At 42.1% G+C, this 26,472-nt stretch overlaps 1 long non-coding RNA gene across 8 annotated transcripts; it reads left to right on the forward strand.

Moving 5' to 3' along the window:
• Window positions 1-1,031: 1,031 nt before the first annotated feature.
• On the forward strand, window positions 1,032-21,417 carry LOC307043290. 8 transcript variants are annotated; one of them, XR_013809315.1, is made up of 9 exons: window positions 1,053-1,464; window positions 6,189-6,279; window positions 6,499-6,577; window positions 6,759-6,878; window positions 8,162-8,202; window positions 8,309-8,497; window positions 8,932-9,001; window positions 9,762-9,924; window positions 21,300-21,417. It is a non-coding gene; the product is annotated as an uncharacterized lncRNA (long non-coding RNA). The 8 variants fall into 8 exon arrangements; XR_013809316.1 differs by having other exon boundaries at window positions 6,759-6,853; XR_013809312.1 differs by having other exon boundaries at window positions 1,033-1,464; window positions 6,759-8,202.
• Window positions 21,418-26,472: the final 5,055 nt, after the last annotated feature.

Raw genomic sequence — 26,472 nt, forward strand, 5'->3', positions numbered from 1 at the left:
CAGAGAAGTATTGTAATCAAAAGCCCCTGTAATATCACAACAAAATATCTATAAAACAGTAGAATTGGATTTCACATTATTTAACTATTATTTCACAGTAAAGCAATGTACTCAAAATCATCTTAGCACAACCATGATAGACTATATAAAGAGCACAACTCATTACTGTAAAATTTGAATTGTGCACCATTGCACATGTGCAGAATAGACTATTCTAACCGGCGTGTGTCCTGGCAACCCTGTCTCCTAAAAATTACGTTCCCACAGAACTAAACTGCATTCTCAATTACGTTTAACTAGAAATGTATTTTTGCAACGATTCCAGGGATGCCTGACTTGAGTTTCTAGCACCAGGGAAAGTGGAAAAAGTGCCCCAAATCAGCGTCTTAATTTACCCAGGGCCTAGTGCTTGGCTTTCGGCATGAAAAGTCAGGAAACTCCCCTGAGCATTTTAGTAAATATCTCAACTTTGGAGAGGACATCCGAGAGGAGTTGGGGGACAAACGACACATCAAATCACATCTCCACATCAAGCCGAAGCTAACTAGAATACTCTTGACTGCCTAGCATGCGGGGAAATTGGCGTGCTCTATCACCACAAGAGCGAGAGTGAAAGCGGCTTAACGGAAGGCTTTTTCCCGTTTTAAGCAGTAACGTTTGACATTCGGAGCAGCAGAGGGATGAATCTGCATGTACTCTTCGAGACGATTCCAACGACACCAAGCTCAAAGCTGTCGGACCTTCCTTTGTGCCGTCTAGAGTATTGAGAGCCATGAAAACATGAACTTTAACCTTAGTTGGCGACCTGGTTGAAGGTCACAGCGGCCCCAAATTTTGCAAGCGGGTTCCACACAAGTTAAACAACATACTCTCAAAGTCTCGGAGCGCCAAGCACCTTTTTTCAATTTTTTTCAATTTTCTCTCCCTCCCTCACCAAAGGGTGTCCAATCCTTAGCTCTAGACAGGATTTTGTGAGAGTTTGACATTAGATTGAAAAAAGATTCTGGGTGGGTTACGGTTCCCATGTTTCAGATACCTTATCTGGACCTTATTTAGAGTCCCCTGGTGAAAAAATTATCTTTCCAGCCCTTTCCAAAGTCAGGTTATTAAAGATTAAAGATTATTCAACAAAACATTTCAATAACGTGCTTTAACCACTAGGTGTCCCTATTTACCAATTGGATCAAATATATAAGTCAGCCGAATTAGTGTTGAGAAAGTTGAAGATCACGTGACATACACGCCAGAAAAAACGTCATTTCCGGGTATTTGTCAACCCTAGGTGTCACGTTTGAAGGGACGAAACGGAACGTCATCGCTCGAACGGCCAATCATATCGCGCTTTGAGGAACCCAAAGCCTCCTTACAGAGATGCCTCGATCCTTTCGAAAATTTGCACGGAGGCAACAGTCAAGGTGAACATCTGTGAGTTTCTCCAAGGCGGTTACCATCGGTAAACAGCAAGTAAGTACTGCCCATAATGTGGAATAGTGGTGGATATTATGTGCTTTCGATTGCAAACGCCAGTGGAGTAGTGTCGTTTTGGTTTGTACATGGTAGCGAATAGATAGCTAGCGTTAGCTAGTAACATTAGCTTGATAGCAGCCATGTCCACCTTCAAGCAGGTGGCCTTAACGTTAGCCTAGCTAGTGCTAGCCAGCGCCGTATATGGCTATGGTAGATGGCTCTGGTGCTAGCAAGCTGACTGTTCCATTTGTTGGCAGAAGGCTTATGCCCTATTCGAATGAAAGAGCGAACAATGAATACTTTAACAGGTAAGACTGGCATAATTGCCATTGGTATAAGCTAGTTAGCTTAGCATTGCTGCTAAGTTTGTATTCTGAAGCCATGGTCTAACTAACTTACTAGTAGGTTAGCTGATGTTAGCTAGCTAATGAATGTTTCTTGTGCTAGGTGGTTGGTGGTTTCATGACATTTGAAGTATTATTTGAATTATTTGAAGTATTAAAGTAACGTGTTATGGCAGGAAAGTTCAATCTGGTATATTCATTTTAATGTCACCTTATATATTCGTGGGTGTTAAATTTGAAAGTACATTTTTACTGTTTAAATAATAGAGGCTTTTCATATATTCCTTTTAACAATGTCCCACTACTTAGTAATAATAAATTAAAGCAATAGTCTTTTCTTCCACTTTTCATGTGTAGTCAAAAGGGTGGTTTTATGACCTTTGACATCTGCTTTGCAGTTCCCAGCAAGGAAGGGGCCCTGAGTCTCTAGCTTCCACTGCTAATTGCTAAAACCCGTATTGATTAGCTCAAAGGGAGATTTGCCTCAGATACAAGACAGTTGAAGCCTTGTAGAATTAATGATTTATCTCCTACAGACCCCAAAAGAGGCCTTGAGACTTGGGTCACCCAACAGTAAATGAGATGAAGGTCCTTTTGAGCTTATCAATAAAATGTATTCATTCCTAGTAAGCTGACTTTGGGGTGAAGGGAAGTTCAGGGAAGCCATTAAGCGATAAGAACAATTAACTTCTGTTAAAGATACATGATACGATGTTTGTGTGTGTTGAAGATGTTTAGGGGGAATGAGTATGTGTCCTGTCAAAGAGTCCTCTGTCATGACACCAAATCATTGATTGGGGGATCTGCCTAAGGGCAGAGGGACAGAAACACACACACACACACACACACACACACACACACACACACACACACACACACACACACACACACACACACACACACACACACACACACACACACAAGCAACAGATGGAATCAACAAACTGACTTACTACCTACCTGGGATCCCGCCCAGAAGGGAAACCGACCAATGGAACACTGCCAACTCACTGTCTAGCTCGCTCAGAAGTGAACTCTGTGTATAAATGTTGTGATCATTTTGAAGATCGGGGCTCTTGTTTCTGACTGGCCGTTCCTGAGACATGTCTCACACGTAGGGGTGTCACGGTGTGAAATTTTCGGCTCACGGTTATTGTGACCAAAATTACCACGGTTTACGATATTATCTCGGTAATTTTTTTTTTTTTTAGTGTTAACATTAAGGTGACCAGGTACCGATCCGAAGACCTCGAACAACAACGTTGTTCCCCAAACATCCACATCCAACCTGGAGATGAGAGTACATGGAAACCGCAGTAGGATGTATTTTAAAATGCTAGCAGTGGGCGTGCTTACACTGACATTTAATATCAAGGTTTAACATTTTAGACAATCGGGTATATCGTTGCATTATCCCTTGACCCAAAGTCAGAAGTAACTTAATCATTAATGTGTTTCACTGCACTATTTTCACTGTCTCATGGCATATCAAAGTTTAGCTATTCAACTTAGCTTAGAATGGCGTTTAGCGCCGATCTAAGAATGGTGAACACACGAGAGCAGGTGCATTTGCTAATGTAATGTAAATGATTATTATCAAGATTTAACATTATTGACAGTCGGATATAATTGTTACATTTCCCCTTTACCCGAAGGCAAAAGTTATTTCGAGCATTTCAGCTAAAACTATGTGTTAATATTAACAAATATACCTTGCACTGGCTGTGCAGCTGCGGGTGATGGTCTCGTAGATGAGTGAGCAAATTCGATGTGTTGCTCCCTTTCGCGGATACCTTCCGCCGGCATGTCCTGCACACGGGGGCACCGTCCTCCACCAGTTGCCCCTCGGAGTTTTTTAAATATCCAAAGTAGGACCACACTTCTGATCTTCTGCGCTTAGAAGGTGGAAAAATGGTACCATCGCGGCTTCCTTCTTCTGCTGCCATGCTTAAAGTGAGAGAGTGTGATAAAAGAACCTAGGACTAGTGGCGCCTGCGAACGTTCGAAAGTGTCACGTGTGTGGTGTAGAGCTCTAGTAACGCACATAGATAACATTATGTTTTGAAATGCAAAGTATTTAGCGCGGTAACAGTGTAATACAGTGTAACCGTGGGAGTATTAGGGAAATGAAAGCTCTCCCGGTGTAACGGTGTGCGGTAATTTAACCCACCGACATAACACCGTGTTTTGAAATTCAGAAGGTTATCTCACCGTCAAAATATTTTAGCGCGGTTACCGTCTACACCGGTAACCGTGACACCCCTACTCACACGGTGGTAGAACCTGAGCCTGGACTACTCTGCAGAGTGCTTCGTGATTCGGTGATGTATTTGTATGTTTGCACCATTAAAGCAGATTATTGTTTAACCCTTATCCTGGCTGCTTTGAATTTTTCCTTTTTTTGAGAACCCGCTCATATAGGAACGGCACGGAGCAGAGATTCTGCCCCAACACATTGTCTAATCAAATTAGGCCTAATCTAAATCGGTGTCAAAGTTGGTAACGTTAGTTGCTCTTATAATGTTCTCAATGAATTCGTCACGGACCCTATTGCACATTCGTGTCACCACGTGTCATAGGGCTGCAACAAACGACTAATTTGATAATCGATTAATCTATCGATTAATGAAACGATTAATCGATTATTCGGATCGTTAAGGTTTTAACTGTACTACTACTTATATCAATACTGCTTATCGATCCGGTCCTTTTAACGATAGTATTAACGGTTCTTTTGACAAGAAATAAGGTAAACTAACTAAACAAATTGTGAACAAAACTAACATTGCTTTTTATTTTAATTAAATGCATAATATTTCACATCAAAAGAAACAACAATGTTTTAACAAATCATATTAAAGAATGTGATGACAGAACTGTAAACAGAATAGCTGAAACTTTAACAAAATAACTCAGTTACCTCTAATCATTAACCTATGTTTTTATAACTGAGTTAACTCTGTGTTGCTGCTAGCATACATAACACCTGACGTGGAAACGTTACTCGTGGACGGGGCTACAGAGCTACTAGAAAGACAGTCGAACCCGGTGCATTCCTCAGTCTGAATGTGGTGCACTTTTGCTAAATGTTTAGACAAATTGCTCGTTTTACCGCCTTTATATGATAAACTGTTATTGCACTTTTGGTAACGAGCATTGTCCACATCGAGACGGCTAAAGTTTAACCACACCTCGGAGCGAGTTCTCTCCGTCATCTCCTGCGTGTGTGTGTAAACTGCCCCGCCCCCTCGCAAGCAGGCGGGGGAGTGATCTCGCGTCTGAATTGGGAAGGTCGAAAATACATTATAGACGCATTTTGTAGTCATATTGCATATTAGAAACTGAGTTGGCGACACTAAGACTGCGATATGTTTATGTAGCAATAATACATATGACATATGTTTTAAATCTCTCCTGTACCGATAAAAAAGAGCGATAACGTTGGAGCTTAACGGGGTGTTGAACACATGTGATGACGTCACCAACGAATCGACGACTGAATTAGTTGCCAACTAATTTGGTAATCGATTAAGTCGATTAGTTGTTACACCCCTAGTGTCTTGGCTTTCAGAATATTAAACTTGTGCTCTCTCCTGACAGACTGAGAGGCTGATAACCTCAGCTCAGTGACGTAAAGGCACACCTTTTATATCATCATTATAGTTTAACAAAAATAAGAGACTAAATGAAAAACAGGTATAAAATACTATATGACATTAACACAACAGTTGTTAAAAATAACAAGAATACAGTTTGAAAGGGGAGTGATTTGTAAGATATCCATAAAGAAAAATAAAATCTGTTTACAGTTCTGTTTCATATGGGTGTTGAGAGATGTATCCATAGATCTCTTAATGTTGCTCTGAGACACAGAGTTCAACATTTTATGACTGAGCATGCTGCTCTCAAAACATGCTCAGACATAAAAAGTTGAACTCTTTTTTAGCCTCATTGTAGCCTGTGGCTTACTTAGAGTTTAAGCCTCGCCTAGCAAGCAAAGTTTCAATCACTCAATACTTTAATCAACACTACTCTGGATGATAAAGGATTACCAAACTCTCTCCCCCTCTTCACAATGTTTACAGGTTCGCAATGTTTATAGGTTTGAAATGTTTATAGGTTATTGCAATGCGTAATGTTATTTCTCTGAAAACACAAACATTTTTTATCTTATTTTATTTCTATACTATTCTAGCCTAAATTAGCTTCTACTTTTACCTGCATTTTGTACACTGTCCTGTTTTGCACTTTTCCTGTCTTGTCCCTGCACCCTGTCCAATGTTGTCTTTATGTCAGTACCTACCAGCAACACATTTCTAGTATGTTGTAAAACTACATGGCGAATAAACGGATATTGTATCTTGTATCTTCCTCTAGGCCTACTGATTGCCTGCCTGGTGTTGACCGACGCGACGAGGTGTATTGCCTAAATCCTAAATCCAATCCACGGATTGCTTCCTAGTTGGAGGTAGGCCTAGTATGCAACACAGACCGTAGTTTATAGACTGTGCATAACTGCAGTCCCCAGCTCCAGTGCTTCCCTCCATGAAGTACTGAAGCTCAGACATTTGTTACCTGTGCAGCACACCTGAGATTAATCACTTCATCCAATACTGTTTGACAGTACATTTATGTGAGTTTACCTCTCTTGCTTCCCTGTGGTGGTTTTTTACTGCCTCTATTCCAGATTTGACATCCTCGTGATCCTGGTGTGCGTGCGCCTCGAGGAAATTGCTAGTGACTGTTCGAGTGTTGTTGCAGCTAAGGTAGTTAACATTTCGATATGATTGTGTGACTGCGGTCTCGTCTAAATGGGATGCTCAACTACCTGACTGAATGGCTACACCTTTACAACATGCTCATGTTCATAATCTGCATACAAACTGAAAAATTCCTTTTGTTGGTTGCCTTTGTAATTTCTCCTTTCTCTGGTCTCCTTTTTTCTAGGTCATCAGAGAGGCCAACCATCCTCTTCAGTGTCAGGCAGCCAGGCTAACCATCCTCTTCAGTGTCAGGCAGCCAGGCTAACCGTCCTGTTCATTGTCAGGCAGATTTAATTATGTTTGGGTAGTTAACTAGTTACCACGCACAACAATGTTCCACTGTAAATATATTGGATGTCAGCATGTGTCTGAGAAGGTGCATAACTTTGGTCAGCACACAAAGCTGCACAGTAATGCCCCCAATTTTCACTATCAGTGTGGGGTGCCTGACTGCTCACGGAGGTACAGAAAACACACAGCACTGAAATCGCATATATATAGGCTGCATAAGTACTACCTGCAAGCTGCTCGGCCTATACCGCCTGACATATCAGCTCTACCACCTGACACATCCTTGAAATGTGTGCTTGAGGCTTGTGCATTTAAGTGTGACACTTTAGCCTCTCTTATTAAGCATTTGAAGACACACGTAAGGGGAGGAATGGAAACTAGATGCCCATTTAGAGGTTGTGATTGCAGGTTCACAAACGTGATGACTTTTGCTTCACATATTAACAGGAAACATAGGCGTGCAGAGGATTCAGTTTTAGATGACTTGGTACTAGACAAGTCTATTACTACAGAGTCATTGCCAGAACCCATTCAGTCATCTTCAGAAGCTGCTGGTGAACATGATGATGAACATGATGATGAACCAGAAGTGCCATTAGTTGTGGACGAAAACCATTTTTTACATAACCTTACACTTTTGTATGTGAAATTGCAATCTAAGCTACTCTTACCGGCAAGCACCATACAAACCATTATTGATGGCTTTCAAAGTGCTCATGAACTTGGTCTGTCTCATTCACTTAACATTCTGAGTGAGAAATTGAAGAAACTTGGAATCCCTCAGGCCACTATAAGCAGCATCATCGATGAACTGAACAGAGAGGATCTACTCACACTCTATAACAGGGGAAGACTCAGTACAGATGCAAAGAGGAAGGCTGCTTTTAAAGAGTGTTTCAACTATGTTCATCCCGTGCCTTTGCTCTTGGGCAATGATGAAAATGACAAAGAATGCTTTGCTCAGTATGTACCTATATATGAGACATTGGTGACACTGTTAAATGAGTCTCTACAAGAACAGTATATCATGACATGTTTGCAGCCATCTACTGATGCTGTCTATCAGGATGTCAAGGATGGAGAAGGATTTTAAAGTAATCCAATGTTGAAAGCTGACCCTTCCTCACTTGGTTTGATACTGTACCAAGATGCCTTTGAGGTTGTGAACCCACTGGGCTCAGGGAAAAAAAAGCACAAGGTTTTAGCTGTTTACCTAACCCTGACTGACATCTTGCCTTACAATAGATCTTCTATAGAGCAGATGCAACAAACATGTATTTGTATGTCTGTACACAGAGGAAGGGATGGGTGGGGCAGAGAGAGCAGAACCTCTGATGGTGAGGACCTACTTTATCCTGCGGAGGTACCTCAACAGAATGCCTGCTCCAGCCATGTTGTAGGTCAAAGAGGAATGGCCTTTTCTCTTTTCTCAACATACTTCAGAAGCTCCAAGAGGCCCTGGGTCAGAGAGGACAGACCATCCTGCATTTCTGCCAGAAACTGGACAACCCGAAGATCAGGGAAGTTCTGGCCAGCTATGATCCAGAGGGTTCGGAGAAGGCTGCCTGCATCCTCCAGCTCCTTATGGTCTACTTTAAGGAGCCTACGGAGAAACTGATGCTCGAAGTTGATGTACGTTTTTAAAAATGTATTTAAAATGCTAAACGAGTGATTACATTACGGGCGACTGAAGCTCAGTTGGTAGAGCTGGTCTTTCATCGACCGTAGGGTTGGTGGTTCGAATCCTGGCTCTGACTGTCCGTATGTCGGAAGTATCCTTGAGCAAGACACTTAACCCCCAAGTTGCTCCAAATGGGCCGAGCTGATCTGTGTTGAGCTGTATTGCGCGGATTAGCTGTTGCCTTAGCATCACCCAGGCGGGGGCTACACAATGGTTTGCGGACGTCCATTTGTAAGCGCTTTGGGTGTCTTGAAAAGCGCTATATAAATGCAAGTAATTATTATTATTAGACCATTTATTATGTTCTGATTTACCTCTGACCAATGAACGATCTTCATCCTTGCATAATGTTAAATCTATGCTATTGTGTGTTACTTTGTTACAGACCTGTGCCACTGCTGCTGATGTAGTGAATACTGCAGCACTCCCAAGCACCCCCTGCTTGATCATTCAAGGTAATGTAATGTTCAGGGATGGGATTTTTCCTGTTTATACAGGATTTCCTGCTTTTCTGACCTGAATGGCTAGACTTCACTGCTGCTTTTATTCTTGTTATATAATTTCTCTTAGGACATCCCTGTTCTGCTCCACCATCGATGAGGATAGGATACTGAATGGTTACTCTTAAGAGCTTAAGTGTTCCTTTGCATCAAGGGGAGAATCTGACTGAAGGCCTTCCATCTCTCCTGCACTCCATTCAAGTCCAGTCTGTGAAACAACACTTACGATACTCTGACGCCACATGTTTCAGCGATTCGCGTTAGTTAAAATCTCTAGCCTGTTTAAATGATTCAGGGGTCTGACGAGTTGACATGTTCCCGTTCCAGCTGGGCTCGTAACCATCTACCCATAGAGGAATGAGGTTAAACCGTCTAGCCATAAAGGCAGAGGGAGGAGGGCTAGGGAGTTGCTTTGTCGTTCAGCCAGATTCTCCTATCTGCACAGGGACCTTTGATGCTTTTACAGTGACTGTTAAGTAGCCTACCTCACTGATGGTGGAGTAGAAAAGTGCTGTCCACCTGAAGTGGAGGGTTCTGTGTAATGTCCTTGCATGCTCTGTACTGTATATTTTCCTGCTTTTTGGTCCTTGGCCAATCATGAATGTTACTCGGATCTGGTATTGACATCTCTAGCTCAAGTATTATTTTTGTTTTGATTGATTCCAGGAATTTACCTATCCACAATAACGCATGACGGGGTATCTGTTCATTTCAGGTGACACAATGAAGCCTTCTGGGTGGATGCTATCCATCGAGGGACAAGTGGTAATGGGCCCACACCCATTTTTTTTGCATGGGGTAGCTGCTTTATTCAGCAGCTACTATGTCTTCAACCTCGAATATCCCGTTGGATCATGCACACTGGAGTTCATCCAAAGGTATTGTAACACTCAAACACATGATCAATGTCATCAGTAAGACTTATCATGCAAAGTTGTGTTTCACTATCTGGCTATTAAGTCCATGCCTTTCTACAGAGGCCATAAAGTAGATTAAATGCTTTGAGTATGCAGCCTGTAACCAACTATGCGAATTGGGACCACACCATCACTTGATGTTGCTGGGCTATCTTGTTAAAAATGTGACATAATGGTTTAATTCACATTTATAGAATGGCTTCAAAATTCGGATAAGTAAGTAAACCTTATGTTAGAGGTACCTGAGGCACTCTGCTAGGCTACAAGAGTGAGTTTATTTAAGGTAATTAGTTAGAGGCCCTATTTTGCCAGTAGTCTGCACAGCAGTTACAATGGTCAAACTACATTAGAACCAGAGATTTGGCTGTTACTAAAAAAAAGTAATATATTACTTATTACTTTAAAGTCCTTATCTTGCGTAATTTACTGTAGCTGAAAGATCATAGAACTGTTTCAAAATGCATTAACTTGTTGGGTCTTATTCCAGTAACACGTGATATAGATCGAATATCGTTTCCTATTTGCTGTAAATCACTTGTTAATATCGGGAAAATGGGTCAAATTCAGAGGTATCCAGAAAAGTCTGGATTCAAACTTGCCGCTGCTTGGTGCTGTGTCGTGACGTCACGTGTGGTTCCGCGAATCCTGGTGAGTTCAGCCCGTCCCAGCATCACACAGTGTAGCATTGCTGGTATAGCCGCATGTCAACTTTGTGTATCAGTGTTTATCTCCGAGTTTGTCTTGTTTTTTCCGGATCATGGTGAAGAGGTGTGTCGTTGGCGGGTGTAGCAACACCAATCGGGATGGTTTTACCGTTCATTTGTTCCCGAAAGAGAAGGTTTTACGGGAGAAATGGGAGCGATTTGTGCGGAACACAAGAAAAAATTGGCAGTGCGCCAGTGAAACCAGCGTTATTTGTGGGGCACATTTTGTTGTCCCTGATGATTTTGAAGGCTACCAACAATGGAAGATGGGTTTCAAAAAACAGTTGGACATAAGAAAGGGTCCAATTCCATCAATTAGGACAGGTGATTCAACCCCAATGACTTCCTCGCGTTCCGAGGCTGAGCCCCAGGCATCGTCGATATTTCGCGGCCAACGGGAGACAACGCTGTCCGATAGTAAACAGGGTGAAACACAAGTGATGTCAGACTCCTTGGCGGAACCCCTACAAAAGAAACACAGGTCCGATAAAGCTGTGAAAAAACTAACACTGTCCAGGGTGAGGGTGAATTCCAATCTGTGTTGCCGACTCGAGCTGGTGCTGGCGAGGGCGGAGTGACTTCCATGTTTTCAGCTGAGGCCGGTGGTGCACATTCGCGTTTTGCTGGCTCGAACCTATACGGTTCTAGGCCTCTTATTTCTGGTGTAAAAGGCGGCAGAGATCGTTCAGATTCATCGTCACTGCTCGCATCGTCCACACCAAATAATTGTTCTGTCAAATTGTGCCAAATACCCGCGCTATTAGCTTTTTCTGATGCGTAAACATCAACAATATTTGACGCCATTTTTCGTTGTGAACTCTCGCTGGCTGCGCGCATTGGCTGTCGATCCGGACGGCAGCAGGGAGCCAGACAGCGGCAGCCGGGAACCACACGTGACGTCACGAAATGGCCTGCTTCCAGAAGCAAAGTTTTTTTATTGGACCTAATATTTTTCCTTTTTTTACATATTATTCAGTATGAAATAAAGAAACATACATTGACTATCTGTTGCATACACCCCCCAGAAATCAACTGCCCAAAAAAGTTTTTAATGTAAGATAAGGACTTTAAAAAAAAAAGTAATACATTACACTACTTCGTTACTCTCTACATAAAGTAACTCGTTACTTTACTCGTTACTTTACTCGCAGGGCCGGCCCGCCCCTACAGGCAGATCACGCAGACTGCGGCGCACCTACAGTGTAAGCGCGCCACAGTTTTGCCTCTGCGAGACTCCACTTGCACCCCCAATTACTATTGCATTAAGGAAGACATAACACAAGTCTTTCTTTTTATATAGTCTTTAATAAAATAGGCTACCAGCCTACCACAACAAGCTAACAGTCTGTGAAACGTAAAGACACTAATTAATGAAACCAGTTCAAGACGCATTATTCTTATTCTTATCATTCTTTATGAGCGCAGTAACGGTAAGGTATCTAATTACTTATTTATTTAGCATTCCATAACTTAGTAACAGAGATGGTCAAACTAAAGTGGTAGAGACATGGCAGAATTCCTACAATGAAGCGGGACATTGAACTGTTCGCCCGTGAGAGTGCGATCAACAAAAGAGAGCGAGCGGCCCCGTTGAGGGAGTTTACAGATGAAAAGACACAGAAAGACAGAAGCACAATAACAACAAGTAGTCTATATTTAGGTGTTTTTTTTGTAAATAACCAACAATATCAAGAGGAAGTAAAGTCACCTGGTTTGTCCCTTATACCTTAACTGCCATGAGACAACTCAAAATCAAATTTCCAAAATCCGACACTGAGGTGGTCTTAATGCAGCGGCAGATGACAGCGCTGACAAAGTGTGTTTCCCGCAGCGAGACGCTACAATACTAATGGCGCATTCACACTACAGCGCGGAGCTCGCTTTAAGCGTGCCGAGCCGTGCGGGGCCTGTTTTTGGTTGCGCTTACACTTGGCCTGGTTCCGGCCCGTGGCTACTTTTTCACCTTTTTTCTGGCCCGATTAAATCGTGGTTCTAAGGAGGCCAACAAACAGGGCTCAGTCGGGCTGAGTTTGCTAAACTAGAGAGAGAATCGCTGTCAAGGGGGCTACAACTACAACAAGATGAACATATTTTACCATGATTTAATTGTAATACACGTTTCAAAATGATGCCGAAGTAACAACATACTGATACTGGTTAGTAAAAACCATGAATTAATGCTTTGACAAGTCTGCAGACAGACGGCAGGCGAAAAACCTTTTAAAATGCGTGTTTTCTAAATGGTAGGGATGTAACGATACCAAAAACTCACGGTACGATAATATCGCGATAACAAGTCCACGGTACGGTATTTATCGCGATATTGAATAATAAAGGGAAGGAAAAAAAAAATCATAATTTTTTTTTTTTCAATAAAACATTTTTTTACTCGAAAAATGTTTCTTTATTACATAATAAATCTGATTTTTACAGCCTTTTTGTAGGATAGCAGTATTTTAAAGTGTCAAAAACAAAGTGACAGTAACAGACTGGAACAAGAAAACCAGTGTTTTTGTACCTACTGGTACTACCAAACAAAGTAAGCATTTTCTTTATGCCACTGCATCTCACAAATAAACAAGGACATTTAATAATCAGACCCTGCAATAAAATAAATCAAGTTTCACTTTAGTTTTTCAAGTAACTCAACTCAAACTCACTAGTCACTCACTCAGCATCATCAGACAGGTATTTAGGAATATGAGAATGTCCACATTTCCAGGTATTTATAAGCTGGGGTGTTTGGGCATTTACAATATCCCCTGCTCTGGAAACAACTCTCTCGCTTGGTACTGATGTTGCTGGGACCCCAGTGGTCGCGTTAACCGAATATTTTATTTAACAATGACAGAAAAATCTGAAAGCAGTCTGTCATTTTGACAGATTAGAACAAACTCGGAACAGCGCCAACGTTTCCCCGCAGCGAGGCTCTGCTGTTATGCCGTGTTATGCATGCCCTCCAAAAGGAAATGATATAGTTCCCAAACCGTACTTTGCCGTACAGATCAATACATGTCTGGGAGGTTTTGCTTCACGCTGTGCGCGTCCCGCGAGGTGCATGCACACACGGCATAACACCGCCCCCCCCCCCACCGTTGACAGTTCACGAGCATGCTCTATCGTGATATGTTCAGACCCGACGGGTAATAAGGGATTTTGACGGATATTTTACGATCCTGTCTGTCAAAATGACGGACAGCGAAAAAGTCTAACGCCAGGCTTATTGACATGGCGAGATATAAATATATGGTTGGTACTTGTCAATGTCTCTAGGTGTGTAAATGTAGCCCTGTAAATACGATGTCCTTTTGTGTTATCTGTTGTTTTATTTTCATGTTGTAACCTACTTGCTGCCATGTTGGACAGGTCTCTCTTGAAAAAGAGATCGAGGATCTCAATGGGACCACCTGGTTAAATAAAGGTTTAAAAAAAAAAAAGTGTTTTAAAAAAATAATATTTTTTTTTAAAAATTATTATTTTTTAAAAATCGCGGTAGATTTTGTCAGTCTCACGACGGTATTGGGAAGTTTATTTACCGCGATATTCGGTATATCGTTACATCCCTACTAAATGGAGCTTGGCTAAGCTAACGTTATATATGCTCCGACCGTCCACACTCACAACAGCGGCCTATACAGACATAAATAAATCAGCGACTGTATTCGCCATGACACAGGCAGTCTGTGGTTTGTAATTAACTTTGGTCTAGTTTCTGAACAGATATGAAGAGCTGTGAGCTCTGAGTGCTAAGAGCTAACGGCTGTGTTGTTTTTCTCGGGCGCTCATTGAAGATGACGTCACGGCTCCGCATACACTGCGTTACAATAGATACTACCCAAGCGGCAAACTCTGTGGAAGAGCCGGGACGCCAATACGGAAGTGGCACACACTGCAGTTCATATATTGGCCGATAGGGACTGACTGCAGAAAGGAGCAATTTCCATAGACCCCCATGTTAAAATGCCCAGTTTTACAGCAGAACAAAAACATGTTTCTACCCATGGATGCAATAAATATTATTATGCATATAGTTAGATTCCACCTTCATGATTATGGATCTGTGAATGAATTGTTTTCTAACACAACCCTTTTATTTATATTAGGTCTTAACGTTTTTGCATAAATTAGGGCGTGGTCACATTGAGTGACGGCTCTGTGAAGTGACTGCTGCAGTTAGCTTCTTGTCTCTCTGCTAGCTGCTCCGTGAAGCTTCAGGCACTCTGCCTGTTCAGCTCATCCAGGGAACACAACCTGCCCCCGGCCGTGTTTGTTTGTTCTTCATGCTTATATATCGGACTATTGTGACTCGCTCTGCGGTTGAAACAGACGGTGCATGAATGCGGTTATGCTCAAGTATTAGTCCAGCAGCAAGTCCTCAAAAAAGGCTTTAGTTTTCGAGATACCCCTACCCGAGGTAGAACAAATGACAACAATGATTTTTCTTACACTGTAAAAATATCCACTGTGAATTCACAATAATTACCTGGCAACTTGTTGCATGACTTTCACAGTAAGGTTCACAACAATTTACTGTGAATGTCTTCACAGCAATGTATTGTAATTTCACATCCATGATATTACAATGCATTGTTGTAAAGGTACAACTGTATACTGTAACTTCACAGCTTCAATTACTGTGATATTACAGTATGTTTCTGGGGAATTACATCATTTTGTTGTACATGCATTACAACAAGGGCCTGTACTTTTACATTTCTATTGTGAAAGTAATGCAGGAGTAGCCAGTAATTTACTGTGAATTTACAATGTGTACTGTGAAAGTAATGCAGGAGTAGCCAGTAATTTACTGTGAATTTACAATGTGTACTGTGAAAGTAATGCAGGAGTAGCCAGTAATTTACTGTGAATTTACAATGATACATGTGCATTACTGTAATCCCCAACTCCAGTACTTCCTGGAGGAAGCTCATACAATGGTTTCCTGTCCAAGTTTAACAGGAAACCAAAGTGTGAGCTTCCTCCTGGAAGTACTGAAGCTGCACTACAAAAATGCACGTAATCTTATTGTACAAGTAAAAACAACACCAAATGCACAAATGAGGTAAAATCAATGGAAGCCCACTGGCATATTTATTGACAAAATAAACAGAGTAAACAACAGAGTAAACAACAGAGTAAACAACAGAGTAAACAACAGAGTAAACAAACAGGAACATGAACTAGTTCACCTCAACTATCCATAAAAAACAGATGAACCCTTAACGGATCCTTTAAACAAATAATCCCTCGAAGGTGAACTGACCGTAATGCTTCCCACTGGACTTGTCCCCACACACCATGCAGTCTATGCAGACCATTTTAAGTCTATCAGCTTCCGGTGAAGGGTGCTCACGTGAGGGTTAATGGAGCTTTGCTTCTTTGCCTTGGAGCCTTTCTCCGGGTTGATGCCCAAGAAGCACCTGTTAATAAGCAAAGATAAGTTTCAGTTTTAATTAGACTCATGTATTGCAGGCAGCATTTATCAAGGTGTTCACCTGTGTCTTTTCCCACACCGACTGTTACTAATCCAAACCTGTTGGATCATCCTCTCACAATAACTAATGAAACCAGTTCAATACGCATTATTCTTATTCTTATCATTCTTTATGAGCGTAGTAACGTTAAGGTATCTAATTACTTATTTAGTATTCCATAACTTAATAACAGAGATGGTCAAATTAAAGTGGTAGAGACATGGCAGAAATACTACAATGAAGCGGGACATTGAGAACCCATGAGAGGGCAATCAAGAAAAGAGAGAGAGCGGCCCCGTTGAGGGAGTTTAGTTTACAGATGAAAAGACACAGAAAGACAGAAGCACAATAACAAGTAGGCTACATTTAGGTGTTTTTTTGTAAATAACCGAAGCTATAAAGAGGAAGTAAAGTCCCCTGGTTTGTCCCTTATACCTTACCTGCCATGAGACAACTCAAAATCAAGTATCCAAAATCCGACACTGAGGTGGTCTTAACGCACTGGCAGATCACAGCGCTGACAAAGTGTGTTTCCCGCAGCGAGACGCTACGATACTAATTGTAGGCTTATCATGTTGATTCGGCCACAACAGAAAAAACAAAAAGAAACTCTCGCTCTCTCCAGAGTGGCATGTCAGCCAAAAAGGCCAAACAGGCCGTTGCCCGGGCAACATTAGCCCGTACCTCTGCACGTCCCTGCCTATATGTGTGTATATATATATATATATATATATATATATATATACACGTTCTCCTGGCGAGACCTCAAATCATCTTCGTAATATCTATCAAACTATATATCCTACACATCCACTGGACGTGGATTCTAAAAGTACAATATACACTTCTCGCTAGAAATCTAATCAAAAAGCATTTTAATGGCCAAACTATCCTAAAATGTAGGAGAGGGTTATTTGTGAATATACGACCCTCCGTAGCGTTTGCATTTAACGGGAGCGCTAGAGGTTGAAAACTTTCCAACGTGATTATAGGTCATAATAAGCGCTTGAACAATCGACCTATTTGGTCGTATGATTTGGAGGACTTGTTGGTAACTATATGCCAACATAACTTGCCTGAATACATGGTTACTTCCCTTTAGTAAATAAAGTACATTTTATTACATTCCATCAGGAGCTCCAGAACAACTTCTATATACAGGACTGTCTCAGAAAATTAGAATATTGTGATAAAGTTCTTTATTTTCTGTAATGCAATTTAAAAAACAAAAATGTCATACATTCTGGATTCATTACAAATCAACTGAAATATTGCAAGCCTTTTATTATTTTAATATTGCTGATTATGGCATACAGCTTAAGAAAACTCAAAAATCCTATCTCCAAAAATTAGAATAGTTCCTCAGACCAAGTAAAAAAAAAAGATTTATAACAGCAAAACACAATCAAACATTTGAAAATGTCCATTAATGCACTCAGTACTTGGTTGGGAATCCTTTTGCACGGATTACTGCATCAATGCGGCGTGGCATGGAGGCAATCAGCCTGTGGCATTGCTGAGGTGTTATGGATGCCCAGGATGCTTCAATAGCGGCCTTTAGCTCATTAGCATTGTTGGGTCTGGTGTCTTTCAGCTTCTTCTTCACAATACCCCACATATTCTCTATGGGGTTCAGGTCAGGGGAATTTGCAGGCCAATCGAGGACAGTAATGCCATGGTCAGTACACCAGTTACTGGTGGTTTTGGCACTGTGGGCAGGTGCCAGATCATGCTGGAAAATGAATTCCTCATCTCCATAGAGCTTTTCAGCAGATGGAAGCATGTAGTGCTCTAAAATCTCTTGGTACACAGTTGCATTTACTCTGGGCTTGATGAAACACAGTGGACCAACACCAGCAGCTGACATGGCTCCCCAAACCATCGCTGACTGTGGGAACTTCACACTGGATTTCAAGCAACTTGGATTTTGCTCCTCTCCAGCCTTTCTCCAGACTCTGGCGCCTTGACTTCCAAATGAAATACAAAACTTGCTTTCGTCTGAAAAGAGGACTTTGGACCACTGTGCAACTGTCCAGTGCTTCTTTTCCTTAGCCCAAGTCAGACGCCTCTTCCGTTGTCTTGAGTTCAGAAGTGGCTTGACCATGGGAATACGGCTATTGTAGCCCATTTCCCGGACACGTCTGTGAACAGTGACTTTTGATACCTGGACTCCAGCTTCAGTCCACTGTCTTTGAAGCTCCCCCAAATTCTGGAAGTGACTCTTCTTCACAATGCTGTTAAGGCTGCGGTCATCTCTCTTGGTTGTGCAGCGTTTCCTGCCACATTTCCCCCTTCCAACAGACTTTTTGTGGATGTGCTTTGAAACTGCACTCTGTGAACAGCTTGCTCTTTGAGAAATTTCTTTTTGTGTCTTACCCTCCTGATGGAGGGTGTCAATGACGGTCCTCTGGACAGCAGTCAGATCAGCAGTCTTCCCCATACTTGTGATTTAGTTTACTGAACCAAGCTGAGTGTTTTTCAAGGCTCAGGAAACCCTTGCAGGTGTTTCGAGTTAATTAGACGATTCAAGTGATTCGTTGAACACCCTACTAGTATACTTTTTCATGATATTCTAATATTTAGAGATAGGATATTTGAGTTTTCTTAAGCTGTATGCCATAATCAGCAATATTAAAATAATAAAAGGCTTGCAATATTTCAGTTGATTTGTAATGAATCCAGAATGTATGACATTTTTGTTTTTTAAATTGCATTACAGAAAATAAAGAACTTTATCACAATATTCTAATTTTCTGAGACAGTCCTGTATAAATGTTTAACAAAATACTATTTAACTCAGCCAATCGAATCATACGCCAGTACAAGCTCTAGCCCAATCAAACCGCGTGCTTGTGTGTCCGGGGCGGGAGATTCATGTGATTGGTTGTTGGTCGAGCGTCAGACAAGTCCGCCGGCAAGCTTCAACGCACGCCACCGTGTGCAAGCTCCGTGAGTGTGAACCCGTACAGAATCCTCTGCATTGTTCCCCCCTCATCTGTGAACACATTAAGGCACGGATGTCCAAACTGCAGCCCGGGGGCCAACTGAGGCCCGTTGTGCATTTTGAAATGGCCCTCAGCAAATTCTTTAAGTATAATGGAATATAGCCCTAACCTAAAACTTGTGCTTATTAAATACATACAGTATCTAAAAATGTCTCACAGTAGTATTCATGTGTTAATAAGCCCACTTTTCAAAGAAGTTCAGTCAATTAAAGTTGAGAACATTTTCTAACACATCTTAGTTAATAAAAAAAGCCCAATAACTTATTTCCATAACAAGCTTGAAATATACCCTTGCCATTTCCCCTCATTGTCATCAATCTGAGGCGTCTGTTTTAAGGGAGGAGCTGCAACACTGTTACCCCTAGTTTCCATCGGGTCCGCCTGCGGCGCGTTATGGCTGCGCCGTAGTTTTGGTCCGGCCTCCTCCGGCGTCATACCCTACCGGGCGCGTTTCACGAGCGTTTCAGAAGCATTACGGAAGCGGAGCATCGTGCATGCCGGCTCGCAGTTCTTGTTGATTTGGGCATATTTCCTGGACATTTGTACTTCTACATATCTATATTTATATATATATATATATATATATATATATATATAAACATAGGCATATGTTGATATAGGAAATAAGATCTTACTTTCTTGTGAAATGCAAGTTTACTGAAAAGCTATTAAATTACTTTCAAAAGATTTGAAACTACTGAATGGCTCCGTACTGTAGCTACAAGTATTCATTAACATTAATGTGTTGGCTAATTAGTAGTTTTCACCTTCCACTCCACAAATTCCAGCGATTAAAAACCAGGACTTGTCCTTTCTGATGTTGTCCTTGTAAAAAAGATGCGTTGTGTCATATAAAATCCAACCCGGTATCACGGCAAGACGTGAACATGTGACGTTTTACCATGCTGGGAGACGTGAATATGTCACGGTTTTGTCCCTTCAAAACGTGACAGTTACACGGTATTGTTAACCCATGTTAACCAGTGGAGAAATACCCGGAAGTGAAACAAAGGCTACATTCATGTATTACATCGATGTTAATCCCCTTCAAGCGTGACAGTTGCACGGTATTGTCAGCTGGGTATTGTTAACAGGGAGAAATACCCGGAAGTGCCAAGCAAATGGTCTACCGCGCCTATTGGTTGGTTTTTATTGTCAAAATTAGATGTTTTTAATTAATTTTTTTAATCGTCACACTCGATTTCGCCGATTTTTTTGTGGCCCTAGCTGGTCGACACCTCTTTTAGCAGAAACAAAGGCTACGATGTTAATCCATTTGTGTTGTTGTGGAAGTACCGGACGTGACGTTGTGTGATCGCTTAGCAACTGAACTCCGTGAAAAATAAACACCACTAAGGTTCAAGGGTCAAGGGTTTTTGTTATCAGATGCTCGCTACAGTGTAATTTTGGCATTTCAAATCTTAGATCCCGAGCTCCTCCAACAGTGCAACATAATATAAATAGGACATAATTAGAAAATAAATAAAGATAGATAAAAAATAGTGCAAAATGCACCACTTTTGGTTCAAATGATGAAACCAGTAGATTCATTCATTTATTTATTTTTGTTGCCCCAGCTAAATCAATGTTAATCCATTTATGTGGTTGTGGAATTACTGTACGTTACATTGTGCGGTCGCGTAGTAAGTAAACACCATGCTACCGATTACTATCCGATGACCATGAACGCACCGGACATCGGCTACAACCTCCTCTCTGTCTGACTTCAGGCAGAAAACAGCTGTGATCCGGCTCTCATGAGCAAGAGAAGAGAGCGAATCCCATAATAAGACATAATAAGAAAATAAATAAAGATAGATAAACAATAGTGCAAAATGCACCACTTTTGGTTCAAATGATGAAACCAGTAGATTCATTTATTTATTTTTGTTGCCCCAGCTAAATCGATGTTAATCCATTTATGTGGTTGGGGAATTACTGCGGTCGTCATGGTGAGAACACAGCTCTTTGGTTAGCTTTTTTTTTAGACTGTGCGTTATAAATAAATGTATTACTTCATAACTAGTTTACTATCAGGCTTCTACAAAACTGACCCTAAGTAATTTGTTGTTTTATGATAACCCATGCATATGAAATTATCTTCTGGCACATGCAATGATCTTATGGTTGTTTTTATTCATTGTGTTTTTCAGTGGGAGAAAATGGGAAGACACCTGGGAGCCTGCCAGTCAATTCAGTGTCATTTGTGTGTGTGTGTGTGTGTGTGTGTGTGTGTCGATTTGTTTTATTAAAACATTTCCCTTTTTGCAACATGGAGTCAAATGCTTCAATATTGTGTCATGAGACACTACATTTCAAATAGATATGACCCATGAAATAATTTTATAAATATTTAGGGATTGAGATTGTGAAATCTAACAAGTACCTTTGTGTTAATCTGAACAATAAACTGGACTGGTCGGATCACTGCTGCTATCTACAAGAAGAGACAGAGCAGACTGTATCTGCTGAGGAGACAGGTATTTTGGAGTGCAGGGGGCACTACTTCAGAACTTCCATGACTCTGTGATGGCATAAGCAATCTTTTATGCTCTGGTCTGCTGGGGCTGCAACATCTCGGCTGCTGTCATGAAAGTTACATGTAGTTTGGTAACAGCACCAGAATGGTCAGGGTGTGCAGACACAGGAGAGCCGAGTCAAGGGTAAAGGAGCTTTGCATTAATTGTATTTATATTGACCCGAATGGTCTACAGATTGAACGGGACTTTAGTGGCACTAGATCTAGGAGTAGGCAATGTAATTTTTTCACCTGGTTGTATCCCATAAGTGTGCATCTTACTGAGATTAAGGAGCTAAAACGATATTCCCTAGTCCTTGATAAACCAATCTGACAACATGAGAATTTCTGTTTCAGTTTGTTCTTAATGGCAACATGACCGCAACACATGCTCTTCGTACCAAAAGGACAAAAATGTAGATCTGAAATACACACCTACATATAACAACAAAACAGTTTGACTTCCTAGCTGACAAAGCTCCAACAAAGTCAACACAAAATGCGGTCATTGATCCTCCTGTTGTGTTCGGGTCAAATCTGACCGATTTACTACTTTCATCAATCAAAACTTTTTTGTTTTACATTCGATTGCATTAAGGTTTATGATCTCCTTCACAGTAGACATTTGAACATATACAATTGCTGATCAGCACTTTCATTGAATTTTTGATGATTTAGTCAACTTTTTAACACCAATGACCGCCATAAAGAAATGGAATTAGTAACCATCCGGATCAGATACAACACACACACATACACTAGATGTGTTTCCCCCCCTTATGTGCCCATCCCCCCATGTGAATCACACCTGGCACACACAAACACATACACACAGAAGTATTCTCTCCGCTATGTTTGACAAACCCCGTGACGAGTCCTCAAGCTCTGTGATTGGATGTTTGAGTGGCAGTGCGCCATGGGTTACGCCGAACAGGCAGCACTTTGAAATGGGATGGAACCACGGCAGACTATTCAAAACTGGATTCGGATGGGTCCACCACCCCCTCCCCCAACCCGTCCCCAGAACTAAACATGCTGGCTATTGTGTGTTTCGCAACCATGTTCGCAACATGTTCTATGGCACGTCTCTACTGGGAATTGTAGTTTTAAGAACATAATAAGAAGTTGCCAGTATTAAAACTGTGTACATCCCTGGAGGTTTAGGGGATAGGAAACACTCAAATGTAAAACATATAATTAATAAATGGGTGAAAATTGCTTGTGCACAGCATTAATATATACCCACATGAAAGCTAAGGTCAGGAGAGCTTTATTTAACAGCTGGTCTTATGTCTGTGACCCCTCCTGTTGTTCATTGATAAGCCTGAAACATGCACTTGTCAAGATTCAGAGGCTCATTTTGTGAATATGGCAGTAGCATCGATCATCTTAAGATAAGATATACTTTATTGATCCCAAGTTGGAATTTTTTTCGTTACAGCAGCATGTGTAACAGTTGTAAATATGCAGTGGTGTTTATTTGTAAACCATTTAGTATAATCACACAAATTCTGTGTTTTATATTTAATAATTCTGTGTTCTTTATTTATTGATTGTTCAATAACTGACAAGGTCGGAGATGAAACACTTTGGTCAGAGGTTCCTCAACAGTGCATCACAAGACATCTATCAATATGTGTGTATACCTCCACCATTAAACTGTCATATTCTGCACATTTCTTATACTGTCTAGATACATCTTATAAGAGTATAATACATATGTATAATATCAGTTAAAATAAGTGCTTACACATACAGTAGTTAACATTGCAGGAAAGAAATATATACTTTGTCAGGCTTAATATGTATACCATACAATATTTACCATACAAAGCTTTTTTCTTATTCAAAAGAAGACCTTAACCTAAAGTATTCTTTAATGTTTAAATAAAGCTTTATTAGTGTGTCTGAATGTGTCTCCTATTACAGTTTTTCTCAATTGCTAAACCCACTATTTAGAATCAAAATTCATTTCTTCAAAACAAGAACATAGCCATCTAAACAGAAACACACTTGCCATAACTCTGAATATCTTTTGCAAAATGCACTTACATGACCAAAACTGAAAATACTGGTCACAAAAAAGAATAAGTCGATCGAAACAGAACAAATTGTCCTCTAATGAGACAAATATGTTTTCATAACTGAAACTATAGGTTACTTACGTAACCCCAGTTCTCAGAGTAACATGAAGTGAGATGTCTCACTATGGGATGCGCCTCATCGCGGAGCAAACAGAAGCATCAATCTCATTACGCCAATCCTGATTGGCTGGTGATCTTGACGTCAGCGTCAGGGAATCTAACCCCTATAAGTAGCTTGCGCTACGCCGCATGCATCATTCAAAATATGCACCTCTTCTCGCTTCACCATAGCAAGGAGGGCCGTCTGGTGAGACATCTCACTTCATGTTACTCTGAGAACTGGGGTTACGTAAGTAACCTATAGTTCTCATTCGTAACACTCCGTTCGATGTCTCACTATGGGATATTGTAGCTCCCGTATTGCCAGACGAGCTTATCTCGAAAATCACCAAACCAAACCAGAATTTAACAGTTAGAGCTCTAACTCAGCAGGGGGCCCAGCACTGCATGGGCCACACTGGGAGCAGAGACGTCTAATCTGTAAAAGCGGACAAAAGTGAGCGGCGAGGACCAGCTCGCCGCTGCACAAATATCTTGGATGGAAACACCCCTGAACAAAGCCCAGGATGTAGCCAGACCACGAGTCGAATGAGCACGCAAACCCGAAGGTGCCTGCAGACCCTGACTCGTGTAAGCCAAAGCAATTGCCTCCACAATCCAGTGAGAGAGCCGTTGCTTAGTAACAGGCTTGCCCTTCTGAGGGTTAGCCCAGGACACAAAGAGTTGGTCATTATGACGAAACTCTTTTGATCTGTCCATATAAGTGCGTAAAGCATGGACTGGACATAGCAAATTTGGCTGCTGTTCCCCGGAGGGACACAATGGCGGAGGAAATGCCTCAATGTCAATGGGGGTACATGAACCAACCACCTTAGGTATAAAGGCAGGGTTGGGCTTCAGCAACACTCTCGTTAACCCTCGGGCGAACTGAGTGCATGAAGGATGTACAGATAGCGCATGAATGTCACTGACTCGCTTGGCGGATGCCAGGGCCAGTAACAGCACTGTCTTGAGTGACAGGTGCTTCATGTCAGCTTCTTCCAGGGGTTCAAATGGGGCTCGAGTGAGCCCATCTAAAACCACTGTCAAGTCCCATAAGGGCACCAGTGACCTGGAAACAGGAAGAAGCCTGCGAGCTCCCTTCATAAAACGGCAGAACAGAGGATGTTGGCCGGCCGTCTTACCCTCAAAACCCACATGGCATGCAGCAATAGCAGCCAGGTAGACTTTGATCGTGGAGAAAGCTCTGTGTTTATCAATTAGGTCCTGTAGAAATGATAAAATCACTCCCACAGGGCATTGAAAAGAGGTGTGCCCTTTTTGAAGGCACCAGTCCTCAAACACCCTCCACTTACAGTCATAAAGAGACCTAGTGGAGGAAGCTCTTGCACTCTGAATAGTGTTTATCACCTTCTGCGGGAGACCCACTGCATTCAGATTATACCACTCACCGGCCAGGCCCATAGGGCCATGCGCTCCGGATGTGGGTGAAAGATCGTCCTCCCCGCCTGAGACAGTATGTCCCTGCGTAGGGGGAGCTGCCACGGCTGACCGCACAGCAGCTGATATATCTCCGCCAGCCAGTACATTGCAGGCCAGTGCGGAGCTATCAGGATCATTGTGTGTCGCCGTTCCCTCACTCTGGTCAGAGTTGGGGGTATCAGCGCCAGGGGTGGGAACGCGTACAGGAGGACCGGAGGCCAAATGTGCGCGAGCGCGTCCACGCCTAATGGTGCGTTTTGATCCCGCATTGAAAAGAAAAGCTGACAGTGAGCATTTTCTTTTGATGCGAACAGATCTACCGCGGCTCGGCCGTAACGCACCCACAGCTGGCTCACAACATTTGGATGTAGAGTCCAGTCTGCATATAGTGGTACGCCTCTGGACAGCAGGTCTGCCCCGAGGTTCATCACACCCGGTACGTGCGTCGCTCTCAGAGAGAGGAGACGGCCGCAGCTCCACAAGATCAGTTTGCGTGCCAGCATGTGTAACTGGAGAGAGCGCAAACCCCCTTGTCGGTTTATATACGATATTGTGGTCGTATTGTCCGTCTTCACGAGGACATGGTGTCCTCTGAGAAAAGGCAGAAAGCGTTTTAGGGTGAGGAACACCGCTAAAAGCTCCAGGTAATTTATGTGCGACCGCTGGAGGTCTCTGCTCCAGAGACCCCTCACCGGACGACCTTCGTAAATACTTCCCCAGCCTGTCAGACATGCGTCTGTGGTGACCACCTTCCGTGAAAGGACAGCACCCATAGGCACGCCCCGTACCAGAAAAGTCGGGTGCAGCCAGTGGCGCAGTGCCATTACGCATTTCACAGTAACCATCACTCTCCGCGCGCCATGACGCGCGGGGTTTAGTTTTAGAGCGGCTACCCAGCGCTGAAACTCCCTCATGTGTAACCGTCCCAGTCGTACAACCAGGATGGCTGACGCCATGAGACCCAGTAACCGCAGGCATGATCTGAAAAGAACATGTTTGCGCAGCTGGAAATGAGCGAGGCAAGCTCTGAAAGCTTTCACTCTTTCCGCTGACAGGCGGGCTGGGCACCGAGTTCAGGTGTAAACCCAGGAAGAGTACAGTCTGTGCCGGGCACAACATGCTCTTTTCTGTGTTTATTATGAAACCCAGGTTGAGCAGGTGCTTTACGAGGACATTTGTCTG

Source organism: Notothenia rossii, assembly GCF_949606895.1.
Source record: "Notothenia rossii genome assembly, chromosome: 6".
NCBI classification, from domain to species: domain Eukaryota; kingdom Metazoa; phylum Chordata; class Actinopteri; order Perciformes; family Nototheniidae; genus Notothenia; species Notothenia rossii.